Below are 16,972 nucleotides of genomic sequence, written 5' to 3' on the forward strand. Positions count from 1 at the left end.
ATAAGACTGCTCACTTCATCGCAATGGTCAGGCCACTGTATACATGTATGTGAGTGTCCAGTGGGTCAACTTTGGCAGGAGCAGCAATACCTGGGTGCATGGCCATGCTATGTATATACAGCTTCATACTGCCATTAAATCTTCTGAACAAGCTGTAAACAGGCATAGCAGATTTGGTGACTAGGCATCCTCTCCCTCCAGGCCTGTGATATCAGATGATGGTGCCTCTGAGCCTGGTGGGTTTCTCTGTGTACCATGTGTCACACTGCATTTTAGTTATAAAGGGTTTCCAGGGGTAGCGAGCAAGGGAAAGGAATTGAGAAGATGGTCATTGTGGTCATAAGCTCTGCAGCCTTTTTAGCCTGTTGTGCTCAGAAAGGTATTTACTCAGATTGTTCCAGGTGCATAGTGAATTCTCTCCTCCATCAGCTGAAGCAAACAGTGGTGAGATGGTGGAAATCCACTCTGCTGCACATGCTGGAATGTCTGAATGAGCAGCTCATAGCAGTTCAAGATTTTGACATCTGGTCCAGTGTGAACCTGCAGCATGGCTCCTGACTGGGAGTCTGTGTGCCATTTTATAGCCAATTGATAGTGCAGCTAAGGTAATGAACTGAGATGCTGACAGCAACCAAATCATACTCTTTGTATGCCTGCTAAAGAAAAACCTTCTCTAAGGTCAGTTAATATGACCGGCAGCTGATAAGGTATTGCGAGCATTGGTGCATAATATGTAGTGGATACTACAGAGTTATACATGTCACTAAAGTTTGACATGCACCTCATAACATTTTGTCTACATTCTTGGATCCATGATTTAAAAACAACATGGCCACTTTCTTTCCTGGAAAAGAGAAGAACTTCACTAAATACAAATAAAGGTTGATTGACACAGCATCTGGTGCTCCAGTTGGCAACTGCATGTGGAGTGGAGGGATGTCATTAGCAACACCAAATTTGACAGCAATAGTGCACATGGTAAAAAGTGCATTGGAAACAGCTTGGAAGGCTTCAGATGCATTAGTAAACCCTAGAGCTTGAGGAATCTGCATGGAATCTTCTCGTCAAGACACCTCTGTTATGTCTGCCACATGAGAATGACTACTTTAATGACAGTTCAAGGGGGATTAAAGCCATAGACTATCACAAGTAGCCATGAATCATCTGAACAACTTGTTTTCAATTATCTATTACATGAATCTCTAAAGAAACTTAACATGCAGTTAGTTACACACAATATCTTTTAAAACAGCTAAAAAAGAAATAGTAAGAAAACAAGAAACATCCAAAAAGGAAATTGAGAGAGAGTAAAAATCAAGGAAAAAGAGAGAAGAAAAAGGTATCAACAATTAAAAAGCATTATATTGTCAACTGAACTTCATCATGTCTATGTTGTTGGTAGCGCTGCTTAGTTGAGACTTTCATTGATAAAGTATTTCAATTAACTATAAAGACTTACACAGCTAATCAGTTATAACTGACGTACATTTTGACTAAATACCTATAATTACAGTTGTTTCGCACCTGAGTCCCCGTTACTGATGTTGTGTAACAAGCAGTCCTGATTGCTGACATCAGCCCACTTAATGTGCTTGCATTTATGTGATAATCAGATAAAATCAAATAAAGACTTACTGGTAACTTCATAAAATCCAGTAAATGTATTGATTGAGATGTGTGTGGTTCCAAAGTATTTCATTATTTGTGGTGTCATGTTTTTCTTTTTAACTGTTGAGCACAGCATGAAAATGCTCAAGAAGCTTGATCTAGGAGTGTTATAAAAGTAACAGTGCACAAGTCTTTAATGACAGTCTTAGAATTTACAAGTGATCAAAGAAAGGGGTGCTTATAAGTAAACGAGTATGAAAATGACTATTTATCTAAATATAATACCTCAAAGATATTCTAGGGGCACAGCTTCATAATAAAATGTTTCTAATGTGTCAAAAAGCAGAGGTAGAAAATATGTGTGAGATAAATTAAGTAACTTGGCTGTGAGACCAACAAGATTTGTATTCAGTTGTAGATTTTCCTCCTTAACTATAAAGGGTAAAAATATGCATTTTTCTATGTGTTGTAATGTACATTTCCAGATAGCATATGAAATATGGAGGGGATCACTTTTAACAGGAGAACTAGGACAAACACATTGATATGCTCTAACAGTGACATTCACTGGAGGGCACAACGTTCTTCACCACTTAAACCTCACAATATGGATGTACAGTGAGTGTGAGCAGTGGCCACGTAGAGGAGTCTCTGTGGACCCTATGTAATAGATTAGAGTGCTCTCTTCCAGCTGTGATTTGGCTGGCCTGGAAGGACCACTATGTCCATGTATACTTGGTGGAGGCTAGCAGCCACTATTTATTCCATAGGGCTTGTGTAGCAACTACAGGAGACTAGTGCTGCAACCATCTAGCCTGCCTGCAAGTTGGCAGTTAAATTACATCCCTTCAAGCTTCCGTTGTCCCTTGCACAAATCCCACCTACTGTGGCTGTCTGCAGGGGGTCAGGATTTTCTCATATTGCCAGCCCCTGTGATTTTATCATGAGTCTCACAATGTGTATGGGGAGGGGGGAGGTTTTAAACTCCAGCTGCTGGGATCGCATGGGATCACGAAACTATCAGCTTAAGTTTCTAACTCTCATGATTACAGAGAAAAGTTTGCAAATGTGAACCCTAGAAATGCAACACCAGAAGACACATAAAAAGAACACCACATTAATTATTTTTAAATGTTCATGATTTTAAAGCCAGTCTTGTGATTTTGGGGGGCCTGACTCATGATTTTTGAATGCTTTGGGTTGGCAATACGGTTAACTGCACTTATTGGCTAATAATGTAGGGACAACATGGTGTCTATGTAGCTACTAGCTTAAAGCTAGCTATGATTCAGTCTGGCAGGGAAAAGGGAGAAGATGCCTCATTTGAAGCCGATGCCAGTGGGCCACATGCTATATTTGTTCCAGGCACACAAAACTTCCTTTGAAATCAGGAGGGAGTTTTATGTATTTAAAAACAAACAGCACAAATTTGACCTATTATCCAGTGCATGTTTATCAGACCTATGCTTACATAGGGCAAAATTCACCCCTGTGCAGAGGGCCAACACAAGGCGCATGCACTACTTAAATCACATTTATGCCTTATTTTGAGGTCTTAGGTGGGATTTAAGTGGTATATAGGTCTTGCACGGCCCTGTGCACAGTCATGAATGTCACCCACTCTAAGATGAAGTCATCTTCCCTGTGGAAGAAATGGGGTGATGAGCCTATAATTTAAATTACTAATCAGCCAAGTAGATAAATGGGTAGTGAAAAGCTATAAAGATTATTTATAAATATAAAGGTCTTAATTGTAGCATTTAATCCATAGTCTGTGAGAAGGGGCTTGGCAGTTACACTGCATCAGTGAGATTTCCTGAGACGCTGTACCGCCAGGAGCCCCAAGGAAGCACAGCTACCCATGTGGGACTAGCTCTTCTGGTCCGGGGGAGACTACAGCTACGTTCTCTTCCTAGACCTCTATCTCTTCTCTTCCCTGGGGAGTCTAGCAGTGATGGCCAAGCTAGATACAAGTAGTCCTTGTTCTCAGGGAAGCATGAGGATTGGGATTATTTTTGGTCCCTGCACAGGGCCACAAGTGGGGAGACTCCTCCTCATACCTTGTCTCTCACTCTTGCTGCAGATGAAGTCAAACCCCAAATATGCAAGCACTTATCTTAACATTATTTTAGTAAACAGAACTTCAGATGCAAGCTAGGAAATCCAACAGTTTTTAAAGGCAGTCCTGGAATCCCAGAACATAAACAATATATAGTTTCCTTCTCAGTGCCTATGTCCTCTCTTCTATTGCTTTTGTGTCATATTTTTGAAATACAAATATCAATACACCAGTGTAGCTAGCTACTCTGATAGAGAAATGTACTTGATTCCCTACAGTTATTACAATTGGAGGGGAATCTGATTAGGATGCTTTACTTAATTGATATCATCTAAAGAGAGTTCTACCTACCATTTTCTGTTTAACTACTCTATAAAAATGACAACAGATGAGAATCATTTGGTTATTTTATTTTCTTGATTTCAGTGACATTCCTCATTCATATTTTATGGAATAAAATTCCATCTGAATGAAAGAATTATGGTCAGTTTCCTACACAGCTAATTATACACTATTATATACCAGATATATTTAGGGCCCAGTTCTACTCCCCTTGAATTCAAAGGCAGCAAGATTGGGCTTTAAGTATATAACTAAGGGCCAGATTGTGCCTTCCTCCAACCAAGATTCACACATAGAGTGGATCATTTAAGCACCAAGGTTGGGAATCATCCACCTCTGTGGTAACACCTCATTATGGAACCTACAGAGCATCCTCCGTAGGGCTGAGGATCCACACATGGGGCAGGAAACATCATAGGGGAACATCATCCACCCAACCCAGTCTAATACTGTGTAGAGGCACTTCCCTGCAGATAACCTTTGTTGTCCAGCAGATTCCCTAACATCCATGGGTGTGGGGTGCTGAACCCCCTGTACATTCTGTGTGTGTGGAGGAGGGGGTGAAACTATCATTCCATAGGGCAATCTGGGGAAAACACCACAAGATTCTCCCCCTGGTGCCATTCTACAGGTTTTTCCATGGTGGGGCTGGGCCTGGCCCCACATTTGGTGAAAATGCTGCTCACCTTAGTGACAGAAGTAGTTCCATTGAAGCCAATTGGCCAAACAAGCAAGGGTTGGCTCATATTTCCATAGTCTTTTAACTAAAAAATATCAGTTGTTCAAGGAAGGCAAATGTGGCTCTATATTTTAACAGCCCTCTCTCTTTAGGTCCCCATCGTGTTAATACACACGTGTGCATGCACACACACACAGACACAGAGTTGCATAAAAAATCACACTTGTTTGTTTAGATCCTAATTGTTGTCAAACAGGGACCTAAAAGAGAGGCCTCTTCCTGAAAAGGAAATAATTTGTTATGACAAAATGGCTGCTGCGCTTTAAGAAGATACCCAAGGTGAGGTATTGCAGTTTGGCCTGAAGGAAGGACTTTCAGTTGTGAATTTCAGATAAAAATGTTGGACCGAATCCTGCAATCTTTACTTAGGCAAAACTCCCATTTACATTGATGGAAATTTTGCCTAGTGAAGACTGCTGGATCAGGCCCATGATTATATATGTTTTCTAAATATAATATTATGTCACAATTAAACTCATTCATTTATTGTTTGTTTACATAATGTTCAAATGCATGTTTTATTCATAGATGCTCAGGAGGAGATTTTTCTCTTGATAATCACATGCAGAATACTTAAAAACAATTCTCTTTCTACTTCAGCTTTCCCATTAATATAATGATTTCATAGTTCTCATTTATTTCATTCTAATTTGTATGATTCTGTGTGCCTTATTCCTCCCACCCTGCTGCCTTTTGTGTTTTAATGCCTGCATGCTTAGCCAATAATGGAAAAATAAACTTTCCTGCAACTCAGTCTTTTGTTTCTTGTACTTCAGCTCCTGTTTTGTGGCTTCTGTTGTTTTTACTAGTTCTGTTAAATTAAATAACACACAAAGGAGGCAAATAGAAGCATAAGGGAAAGAGATTTCACCAACCCATTGACAAATGTTAATAAGCTTTATTAACGGTAATATTTACTATGACATTTAAAATACGGAAATAAAATAAATAACACAGGAGATCTGATTCTTTACTCACACCATGGTATACAGGACAATTCATCTGAAGTCAATGGTATTACACTGACATAAAACTCATGTAAGTGAGAGGAAGATCAGGCTCAATATAATTGCCAATTCCTCTAGTTCAGTGATTCTCAGCCAGGGGAACATGTACCCCTGGGGGTATACAGAGGTCTTCCAGAGGGCACATCAGCTCATCTAGATATTTGCCTAGTTTTACATCAGGCTATGTAAAAAGCACCAGCGAAGTCAATACAAACTAAAATTTTGTACAGACAATGACTTGTTTATACTGTTCTATATATTATATGCTGAAATGTAAGTACAATATTTATATTCCAATTGATTTATAATTATATGGTAAAAATGAGAAAATAAGCAGTTTTTCAGGAATACTGTGCTGGGACTCTTTTGTATTTTTATGTCTGATTTTGTAAGCAAGCTATTTTTAAGTGAGGTGAAATTTGGGATATGCGAGACAAATCAGACTCCAGAAAGGGTTACAGTAGTTCGGAAAGGTTGAGAGTCTTTACTCAGGCAAAATGCTGGGGAGAGTCAGCAGTGAGAATTTTGCGTTTGTAAGTATTGTGCTATTTGGCCAAATAGCATTAGAATGGTTAAATTAAAGAGCAATACTTTCTGTATAGAAGTGTGATAGAATGCCTATCATCAGCTTGTGAATTTGTATACATTTTTCATAACATTTTTCCTTTGAAATTATACATATTTGACCAAATTATGCTGTCAGCTTTATGGGTATAGCTGAGAAGAAAATTGGCCAGTAAAAAATAGCACACTTCTGCTTAAAAACTGACCATACAATATAGCCTACTGGGCCAGATTTTTATCTGTTACCTCATTTTAAGAAATTCAATGTATACCTCTATAACTTTAATTTGTCCATATGAAGATCAGAAATATTTTTTACCCAAAACAGTTTTCTTTTCTATCTAGAGCTCTAAGAAGCAATAGCTACAAAGACAATGTTTGTGACTATTTTAATATTCATAGTTGGCATTAGAGTGTTGACATTTATTTATTAAAAATAGTATCAACAATATAATTTGTAGCTAAGTGCTGTTGATAAAAACTGCGGTTAGTATTTTGAGTATTTGCATCATTACAGGCAACCAATATAAATTCATAAATGTTTAATTTAAATAGGAACATGAGGGGCACAATTGTATTACAGTCTGTTTTTACTATCTCCGTTAATAGGAACATTCAATAATTTTCATCAAGGTATACATTCCATATTAACAGAGCAAGATATTAAAGAAAAACAGTGTTTCAACCTATTAACTATCATAGTTACTTATTTGTTTAAATACAAATTGAAGCATTAGAGGGGCTAAAGGGCAGCCATTCAAAAATGTACTTTATTCTACTTTTGATTTTTATTGTGTTTTTCCCCCCAAACAAGCACACTAATGAAACAAAGTACTTTGCCTCTTAAAGCAGAAGCCCTTACACTCTCTCCCCTAATTAATCCTATCCCCAAATTCCATTCACTTTTTGCAATAAAGTTGGCTCCATTCATAATGGTTAGATACATTTACAACTGAAGGGTAGAAATTTTCTTAACATTATTTATTTTATTGTCCCAGAAATGAAGAACAGTATACAGCAAGAAGATAATAAAGTATCACTTAGCTTAGCCTGAAGTATACATATCAGGTTTTTGAAAGCTCAAGAAAAAAAAAGATACTCCCTTTAAGCATTTTTAGCACAAGATTTTTGTCTGATACATCCTGTAATGTTCCAGAGCAGTATACAGCAAGAAGATAATAAAGAATCACTTAGCTTAGACTGAAGTATACATGATATCAGATTGTTTAAAGTTCAAGAAAAAAAAGATACTCCCTTTAAGCATTTTTAGCACAAGATTTTTGTCTGATACATCCTGTAATGTTCCAATTTAAAAATAAATAAATCTGAAACTGGAAATCTGTGTTCTCAACATTTTACAAATTTAGAAATATGTTCAAATTATTTTCCCACAATGAATAGTAAACGGACAGTCCAAAATTTTAAAACTAATACATTTTTAAAACAAATATATGTCTGAGAAGATTGTTAATAGTAAACTGGTGGCAAGCTTTGTTTTTGCTACAAAATTTGATTGTAATCAACCCTTTAAAGAAGCTTTTTTGACAGTTCATTACCCCAGTGAACTGCAACATGAAGCATTTGCTGTATCATTTTTTCTTAAAGAACCTGTACAAAATAATAAATGTTGCATACCTGTTTGAAGTATATGATGCAAAGAGTATGAATAATTAAGATAAGCACTTTGTACATTACAGACTAATGATGAACTCCATTGAAATAAAAATTGTTCATGAAATATGATGCTTCCCACTGAAAAGTAACTGCCCTTGCCTAAACCTATAACAAGTAAACTCTTCCATTTCCTCTGGACCAGGACATTGGTTGAATAGCTGAAATAGGAGGAGAGAATCGGATGCTTTTTAAAGGCATTAAGCAAAGTGTTAACTTAACTCAGGATTCAAGTAATATGAAAATAATTATTATAATGTTGCACTTCATTATTTGTAATGCATTAAATGGGGCATTTTACAGATGACTTCGCAGAACAGAAAGACAGTTATCTCTTGTATAATAAATAGAAAGAGTACATTAAAATTACAATAAAGACTACAGATCTTTAGTAAAAGCAATAAATGCAATTTGATGATAAAGACTAGATATTAATGCACAAAATGCTAAACAAACAGGAATACGACATACAATGTTCAGTGGTTTTAATCTCTGTTTTTATAGTCATGGTTTCAAATCTCTTTAACTAGTTGATGGAAAGATTAACTGAAAGACCTCCATATTTTGAATGACTAAACTGTATATTTTCTAGTTAATTTCTGCATCAAGAGTGTGGGAAATGTTTATTCTAAAGCTCAGATGGAGCACTGATGTGAGAAATGTTGCAAAGCATCCAGTGCTGACTGGAGCTAATTAACTTCGGTGCTCCAGTGTTGTTCTCATTTTTAAGCAGGAGAACACTACACAATACCTTTTATTTTGCTTTTCAATAGATTTTACTTAAAAACAGATTAATTCAATATCTGTGGGTTTTTTGGTTTTAGTTTTGGTGTTTTGAATCTTTTTTTTTTTCTTTACACGTTTTCTGGAATTTTTTCTTTGATTTTTTTATAGAACACATTACAATTTATGCTTAAACAGAGAGTGTTAAATCAGTTACATTAACGATACTGTTGTATCATTCATAAGTATTGTGCACGATCTACAGTTCATGATTGCATTTCCAAACTACAACTAAATTCCTCTTTAAAAGTTACGCATCAGAGAAAATGTGAGAGCTTGCAATTACACCCTCCCCACATAGATTCTGTGGTGTTCAGTTTCTTTCTTCTACCATATCAAGCTAATCTTGAGTCAGAAATACATACACATCTCCGAAAACACTTGATTCTATATATAAGTAGCTATAGATAAATTCAGGGTGTTGGGAGTTGGAATATTGTAGTGTGGTTTCAATGCTTTAGAGACAGGCAGTTTTTTCACTTCTAAATCAGATTGTTTTTAATGTCTGACCTGTGAAATGCATGAAAGTTCACAGTTTAGTTTTGCCAATGTTGCTGAATTTTAAATCACCAGAGATAGGTAAGCACAACAATTTTTTGGAGTCTGATGTCTTAAGATATTTGTATATTGAGTTTAGCTCCTTAAGTGAGAAAGGTAGGAAATTAATCATAGACTCTAAACCCTTTACTGTTTGTACTGCTTTTTTTCAATCCTATTTAATGCTTTTCCTTAGGAACACACATACATAGAGACAAAGATACATGTATGTATACATTCTTAAGGAAAAACAACATTAAATAAAATGAATAAAAAGCAACACATTTTTTAAAACAGATGCATAGAGAAAGGCTCTTTGATATTTATACACCTACTGACCAGCCGCAAATTTAAGCATCAATTTCAGGTTTTATCTGTCTCAGAACTGTAACTTAATTTTTCTACCCTCTTCCTACATTGCCACACATGAAAACTGTAAGAAGCAGAGATGGGGCAAGACATTGAAACCATAACAACAGTGGGACTTCTAAAGACTTTAAAATACAGTTACAGTTCAGCTTCTGTGACATTAAGGGATGACATCAATGAGAGTTGTCTCACACATTAAATCTGTAGCTTTTGAGGGCTTATACTGTCATTAATCTGCACACAACACTGTCACTGCCAGTGAGTTCTGTACATTGGTGGTTATATATGTTCCTCTGGCTTGCTCACAAACAATGGATGCCTACTACAAAGCCTGTCTCCAGATTCCACATACAAGGTAAAACTGCCCATATGGCATGCGGCCATTCCATGTACAACACAAAAATAGTCTGCACCAAGAAGTCATGAAAAAGCTGCAAACTCCAAAATGGAGGCTGTGCACTTATGAATTGTGGAAGGAGTCAGGAGAAAGTCAAAGTACTACATACGCTAGCCTGGACAGAACTTGGGTCTCCTTGACCAATCTCCTTCCTCCAGGGCTGGCTCTACCATTTTTGTTGCCCCAAGCAGTGAAAAAACTGCCGACAAATTGCCGCCGCAGACGGCAGGAGAGAGAGAAGCTGCCGCAGAATTGCCGCCGCAGTGGAAACTCTGCCGCCCCTTTCTGACTGCCGCCCCAAGCACCTGCTTGGAATGCTGGTGCCTGGAGCCGGCCCTGCCTTCCTCCACCATCATGCCTCTCAGCCAACCATGCATACCCTGCATCCCCATGAAATCATGCCTCCATAAAGTGGCATTAGAGCTGAGGGACCTTTTCAGGCTCAGCGTCAGTAGCAGTGTGCTCCTTCTTTCCTTCTGTTTCCCTGCTTCTGCTGCTTTCAGGGCTTTTTAGATCCAAGAGAAGAGGGATAATCTTGTGGTTAAAGCATTGATGGGACTCAGGAGATCTGGGTTCATTCCCCAGTTCTGCTGTAGATTTCTTGTGAGACCTTAAGAAGTCACTTAATTATTCTGTGATTCAGTTCCCCACCTGTAAAATGGAAATAGTAATACTTTTCTCCCACCATTTGTTATGTTGGGTGGGGGCTGTTTCTCACTGTGTATGGTCAGTGCCTCTAGGTGCTACTGTAATATGGATAATTTTTACTTAATTTACTTCCCTTCACACATCACAGTGCAGAACATCCTACGGCTGTAAATGTGACAGTGGGGTATCAAACTCATTCCATGGAGATGGCAGAATTCCACTTTTAATTAGGATCAGTGGGCCAGTGGGTCATTTTAGGATACATATTCCTCTGTGTCCTTAGCAGAATTTCTGCTGAACTCAAAGGGAGGTTCACATGAGGATCAGGGTAGAATATGGCTGTTAGGTAGTAATTAAACTTTTAGTTCATTATTCAGTAAGAAAATGTTCTTACCTTTATGAATACCTTTATTTCTGCCCTTTCATTTCTCTTCCTTCCCCATGCTCCTTTCTCTGTTTCTCTCCCTCTTTCCTATTCTGTTGTTTCCTCAGTTTTTCCCTCTTTTTTCTTTTCTGTAGTAACTCCCAATTCCCCCTACCACTGTCCTGATCAATTCCTTCCCCTACTCTGTTAAAATTATCAGCAGCAAAGTATAATGTTGATATACTGGTGACATCAGGCTTTAGCGTTAATACTGCAATGAAGTTCACGTTTTCTGTAATCATTGATTCAGGCTCTCTGCATAGATTTATACTCATTTCACTTTTAGATAGTTTGCTTCACATCTATGAGAACTAGAAACAGCCTAATTCTGTAAAATATAAATATAAGATTTTGTACAATCTGTATATGTCTTGTGGGTCACATAAATACATCAAGTGAGCCAGATCTGGCTCGCAGGTCACTTGTTTGAAACCCTTCTGTTCTCCAAACTAACCAAAGTATCTTCAAACTAACACAAGTCTAGAACTCCTCTGTCTTGAAGTACTCCAAAGCAGAGCATACCTTTTCTGTTTGAAGTACCTCTTGTGACGGGTTTGGTCACGGAGACTCCCCTCAGGACTGCCACTCGATGAGCTGGGATACCACTGAGAACAACCCTCCTGCCAGAACAGGCGCCCCTCCACTCCTGTCTTGCTGAATTAGACACTCCAGTCAGCTCCAGCGCAGACCCAGAGGTTAGGCCATGCCTCTCTGCAGTTCACTGAAAATGAGATTCACTCAGCCCAGAGGCTTCTCAATTAACAGGGACTTTCCCAGCACCCAGTGTTCAGCCTTTCTGGGAGCCTGAACCCCAAATAAATCCATTTTACTCTGTATAAAGCTTATACAGGGTAAATTCATAAATTGTCCACCCTCTATAACACTGATAGATATGCACAGCTGTTTGCTTCCCCAGGTATTAATCACTTACTCTGGGTTTATTAATAAACAAAAGTGATTTTATTAAGTATAAAAAGTAGTATTTAAGTGGTTTCAAGTAATAACAGACAAAACAAAGTAAGTCACCATGCAAAATAAAGCAAATAATAATAATAATAATAAACTCACAAGTCTAAGCCTAATACATTAAGAAATTGATTACAGGTAATATCTCACCCTCAAAGATGGTCCACTAAGCTTCTTTCACAGATTAGACTCCTTCCTAGTCTGGGCCCAATCCTTTCCCCTGGTACAGTCTTTGTTAGTTCCAGAAAACATTTCAGGTGGTAAGCTGGAGTTTTCTCATGACTGGCAGCCGCTTTTGTCCTGCTCCACCTCGTTTTATAGCTTTGGCACAAGGCGGGAATCTTTTGTCTGTGCTTGTCCCCACCCCCGTCTCATCAATGGAAAAGTACAAGGATTGAGATGGATTCCAGTATCATGTGATATGATCAAATGTCACTGTAAGACCCCTAATCTCCATTCTTCCTGGGTTGGCTCTCAAGTACACAGGAAGGCTTGCAGGTAAATAAACCATTTACAACCAATTGTCCTAGTCAATAGGAGCCATCAAGATTCTAAACCACTATTAATGGGCCACACTTTGCATAATTACAATAGGACCTCAGAGTTATACTTCATATTTCTAGCTTCAGATACAAGAATGATACATGCATACAAATAGGAGGAATATATTCAGCAGCTTATAACCTTTGTTATGATACTTTACAAGAAGCCTTTTGCATAAAGCATATTCCAGTTACATCATATTCACACTCATAAGCATATTTCCAAAAAACATATGGCGTGCAACGTCACACCCTCCACCCCCGAAACGAAAGCTCATTAATCTGCAGTATTATTACTTGACAAAGGGAAACAAAACCCATTCTCTATGCCTACTTCAAAAATCATCTCCAGGACCCTTTATTCCAGACTAAGGTCTATTGATAAGGAGGGGCAATTTGATTCTGGGAAATAGCTCATAGCTAGCCTAAAGCTATGTTTCTTTCTAATCATTTGGGGGTTCTGCTTTTCCAGCTTACCATGCCTGATTTTAAGAATTTCTCCTCACCAGTCATGTAAAGTATGAACTGATTCTCTGCTCCAGTCCACTCTCTTTGCACCACGTATGTGGCACATCAAGTCACATGGTTCTTGCGCCTCCCTCTCTGCAGCCCCGTAGACAAGGTTAGGTTGGTGGCAGCAAGACGCTTGTTGTGGGTAGCAAGAGGTAGGTAGGGAAAAGGCCAGAAAGCAATGCACTCTAGAAATTCCCCGTTGGTGTATAGTCCCTGGTGGACTCTGTCCAACTGGTGCAAGTTAGAGTAGCTTCCAGGCTAACTCTAGCTTGTACAGGAGTTGGGGCAGAGAATCTGCCGGTGTGTTTCCCTGTTATAGCTACATCCTCCAGCAGAGCTAGTCTGACAGATAACAAGATGAGAGGAGTATTTTGATTTAACTCTGAGACAGCACATTACAAGAGGTATTGTGGATATTGTTGTATGGACCTTTTTGTGACTGTTGGTATTTTAGTACTTTCAAATATCAGTTAATGTCAGTTGCTGATACAGTAGAACCTCAGAGTTACAAACTGACCAGTCAACCACATACCTCATTTGGAACCAGAAGTACCCAATAAGGCAGCACCAGAGGACCCTCCGTTCCACCCCAAAAAAGCAAATACAGTACAGTACGGTGTTAAATGTAAACTATTAAAAAAAGGGAAAGTTTAAAAAAAAAAAGATTTGACAAGGTAAGGAAACTGTTTCTGTGCTTGTTTCATTTAAATTAAGATGGTTAAAAGCGGCATTTTTCTTCTGTTTCAAAGCTGTATTAAGTTAATGTTCAGTTTTGAAAGAACAACCATAACATTTTGTTCAGAGTTACAAACAGCCTCCATTCCTGGGGTGTTCGTAACTCTGAGTTTCTACTGTAGATCTGTCCAGTGGTAGTCACTACGTAGTTCCTAGGACTGGAAGGGTTGTGGGATGCTTCCCGGGTAGATGACGAGTGACTGTGAGATACTGGTGGTGTTGGACTTTTACTTACAATGCTCTGGGGTTTTCCACTTGAACAGAAGTCAGGCTGGTAGGCAAGTGGTACTAAATTTGGGCCATTGATGTCCCTGTATTCATTGAGCTTGAGTATTGGCTCCTTTGGGGCAGAAGGTTGTTTTTGTTTTTCTTTCAATGGGGGCTTTGCAGACTTTTATCTTGTTTGTGAATATGTCCTAGGATGTACTCCCTACTTTTTTGGTTTAGTTTTGTAATTGTTAAAATATAATTCTGTGCTAAATTTGTGTTGATACCGAGTAAAGTCTTTTTAAAAATCAGCAGCTATTCCGTATATGTGTACTGGTGGTCAGAGGCAAAAGGCAAGGATGATTCATAGGTTCATAGATTTTAAGGCCAGAAGGGACCATTTTACACATTTAGTATGTACTCCTTCACCTGCAGGTCATAGAATTTCACCCAGTCATTTCTGCATCAAGCGCATAACTTCGATTTGAGCTATAGCATATGTAAAGAGACAGCCAATCATTAGATCAAGATTTCAAGTGGTGGAGATTCCAGCACAGCCCCAAGCAAGTTACTCCAGTGGTTAATTACTCTCCCAGTTAAAAATGTGCACTTTATTTGTAGTCCGAATTTGTCTAACTTCATCTTTTAACCACTGGATATTGTTATGCCTTTTTTCCTGCTAGATTGAAAAGTTATTTGCTATCAAAAACGACTTCCCTGGGTGGTTACTTGTAGACTGTGATCAAATCTCCTCTTACCCTTCTCTTGCATAAACTAAATTGATTGAACTTCATGTGTCTTTCACTATAAGACATGTTTTCCAGAACTGAAATCATTCTTGTAGCTCTTTTCTGAGCTTCTTCCATTTTTTCAACATCCTGTATGAAGTGTGGACACCAGAACTGAACACAATATTCCAGTAACAGTCTCATTAAAGCTGTATATAGAGGTAATACCACCTCCCTACTCCTGTTTATACATCCAAGGATCACACGCATCCTCTTAGCTACAGCATTGCATTGGGAGATCATATTCAATTGGTTATCTACCATGACCTGTAATCCTTTTCAGTGTAACTGCATTCCAGGATTAGACGTGTCTATTGGCTTTCAGTCTAAACAATCTAGACATTTTTCTATACTGAAAATGGGAAAGCCTTGGGAATCAAAAAATATTGAAATATTAACTTATTGTCTTTGTCAATGGGTGCTGAAAGTGGAACCCCAGTATGATTTGTTATAAACATTATTTTCAATTGTACTGTAAAAACATGTTTAAATGACAATACATATTTTAAAAGCCTTTCATATTCCTTTAGTAAATGTAATTTGTTTTGCTACTTGACTAGGACAGAGGTGGATTGTACAAGAGACAACAAAACAGACAGCATTACAATAGCTGCAATGCTGGTTGTACTTTCAGTGAATAGAGTAGAATACACTGTGTTTTAAAGGTAGCAGGTAGCAAAAAAAGTTTTGATTGTGGAAAACATAGGTTGGTTTTGTTCCCAGATAGCAAGTGAAGTACACAGGAAGAAGTTCCTCATACTATGGGAAGATTCATAGGCTCATAGGACTGGAAGGGACCTCGAGAGGTCATCTTGTCCAGTCCCCTGCACTCATGACAGGACTATATTATCTAAACCATTCCTGACAGGTATTTGTCTAACCTGCTCTGAAAAATCTCCAATGATGGAGATTCCACAACCTCCCTAAGCAATTTATTCCAGTGCTTAACCACCCTGACAGTTAGGAAGTTTTTTCTAATGTCCAACCTAAATCTCCCTTGCTGCAATTTAAGCCCATTGCTTCTTGCCCTATCCTCAGAGGTTAAGAAGAACAATTTTTCTCCCTCCTCCTTGTAATAACCTTTTATGTACTTGAAAACTGTTATCATGTCCCCCCTCAGTCTTCTCTTTTTCAGACTAAACAAACCCAATTTTTTCAATCTTCCCTCAAAGGTCATGTTTTCTAGACATTTAATCATTTGTGTTGCTCGTCTCTGGATTTGGGTGCGTCCTTTGCATTTTTATATTCCTCCAAGATATGCATACACTACCTAGAATATTTGTATAATCCTGATGAAAATTTGAATGATTGAAAATGCATACTGTAGGGTTAGAAGAAGATTACTGATTATAGTTGTGAAGGGATTGGATATGGACTGCTGGACTATCAGGTGCACCACAGCATTGCTCATTGTACTTGAGAGGATGGCACAAAGGTGGTTTTCCAGCACCTTTTATCCCCTAATCCTTGGGGCTGCTAGGGCCAGTTCAGTCAAGGGACAATTTAGAACACTCCCAGGGCAGCTGTAAATTACACTTGCTTGTAACAGCCACCAGCACCATTACCACAGGGAGGATTGCTAGAATGGAATGTGCTCTGACTATGCCAGCTTTCCATTCAGGAATTTCCTGTGTTTAGAGCCCCTGTAAGTCTTTTTTGTGCCACTGGAGCAGCACAAAGGGAACATAGTATAGTCATGGTTTTATCACAGAAGATTTTCTAAGCAGAGTGGACTCCACTCTTCCCTTCTTTTCATAACTTTCAAGAACCATTACAGTTTGAGGGCCAAATTCTACCTGATTTACAGTCAAGTCAATGAGATTGAAAGGGGTATATTTTGTCCTTGAGTGTATGAATAATTTATTGTAATCCCAAAAAGCTAACTCAGGTTTTCCATAACGCTGAAAATGAGGCTTGAGGCAATGACTTTTCATTTAAGATTCTCACATACAATCTTATTTTTGTATAATTGCATGGAGAGCGGAAGATCCCAGTGCCTGGGCTCCGGCCCAAGCCCAAACATGTACACTGCAACTAAACAGCCCTGTAGCCTGAGCCCTGTGAGCCCAAGTC

General features: G+C 38.4%; 1 long non-coding RNA gene across 1 annotated transcript in view; it reads left to right on the top strand.

Annotated features, from left to right (window-relative positions):
* Positions 1-16,972, top strand: part of LOC122466203 — a 121,349-nt gene that overhangs the window by 91,192 nt on the left and 13,185 nt on the right. The gene's annotated exons all lie outside the window — the stretch shown is intronic.

The sequence above is a fragment of the Chelonia mydas genome, chromosome 6 (assembly GCF_015237465.2).
Source record: "Chelonia mydas isolate rCheMyd1 chromosome 6, rCheMyd1.pri.v2, whole genome shotgun sequence".
Classification (NCBI taxonomy): domain Eukaryota; kingdom Metazoa; phylum Chordata; order Testudines; family Cheloniidae; genus Chelonia; species Chelonia mydas.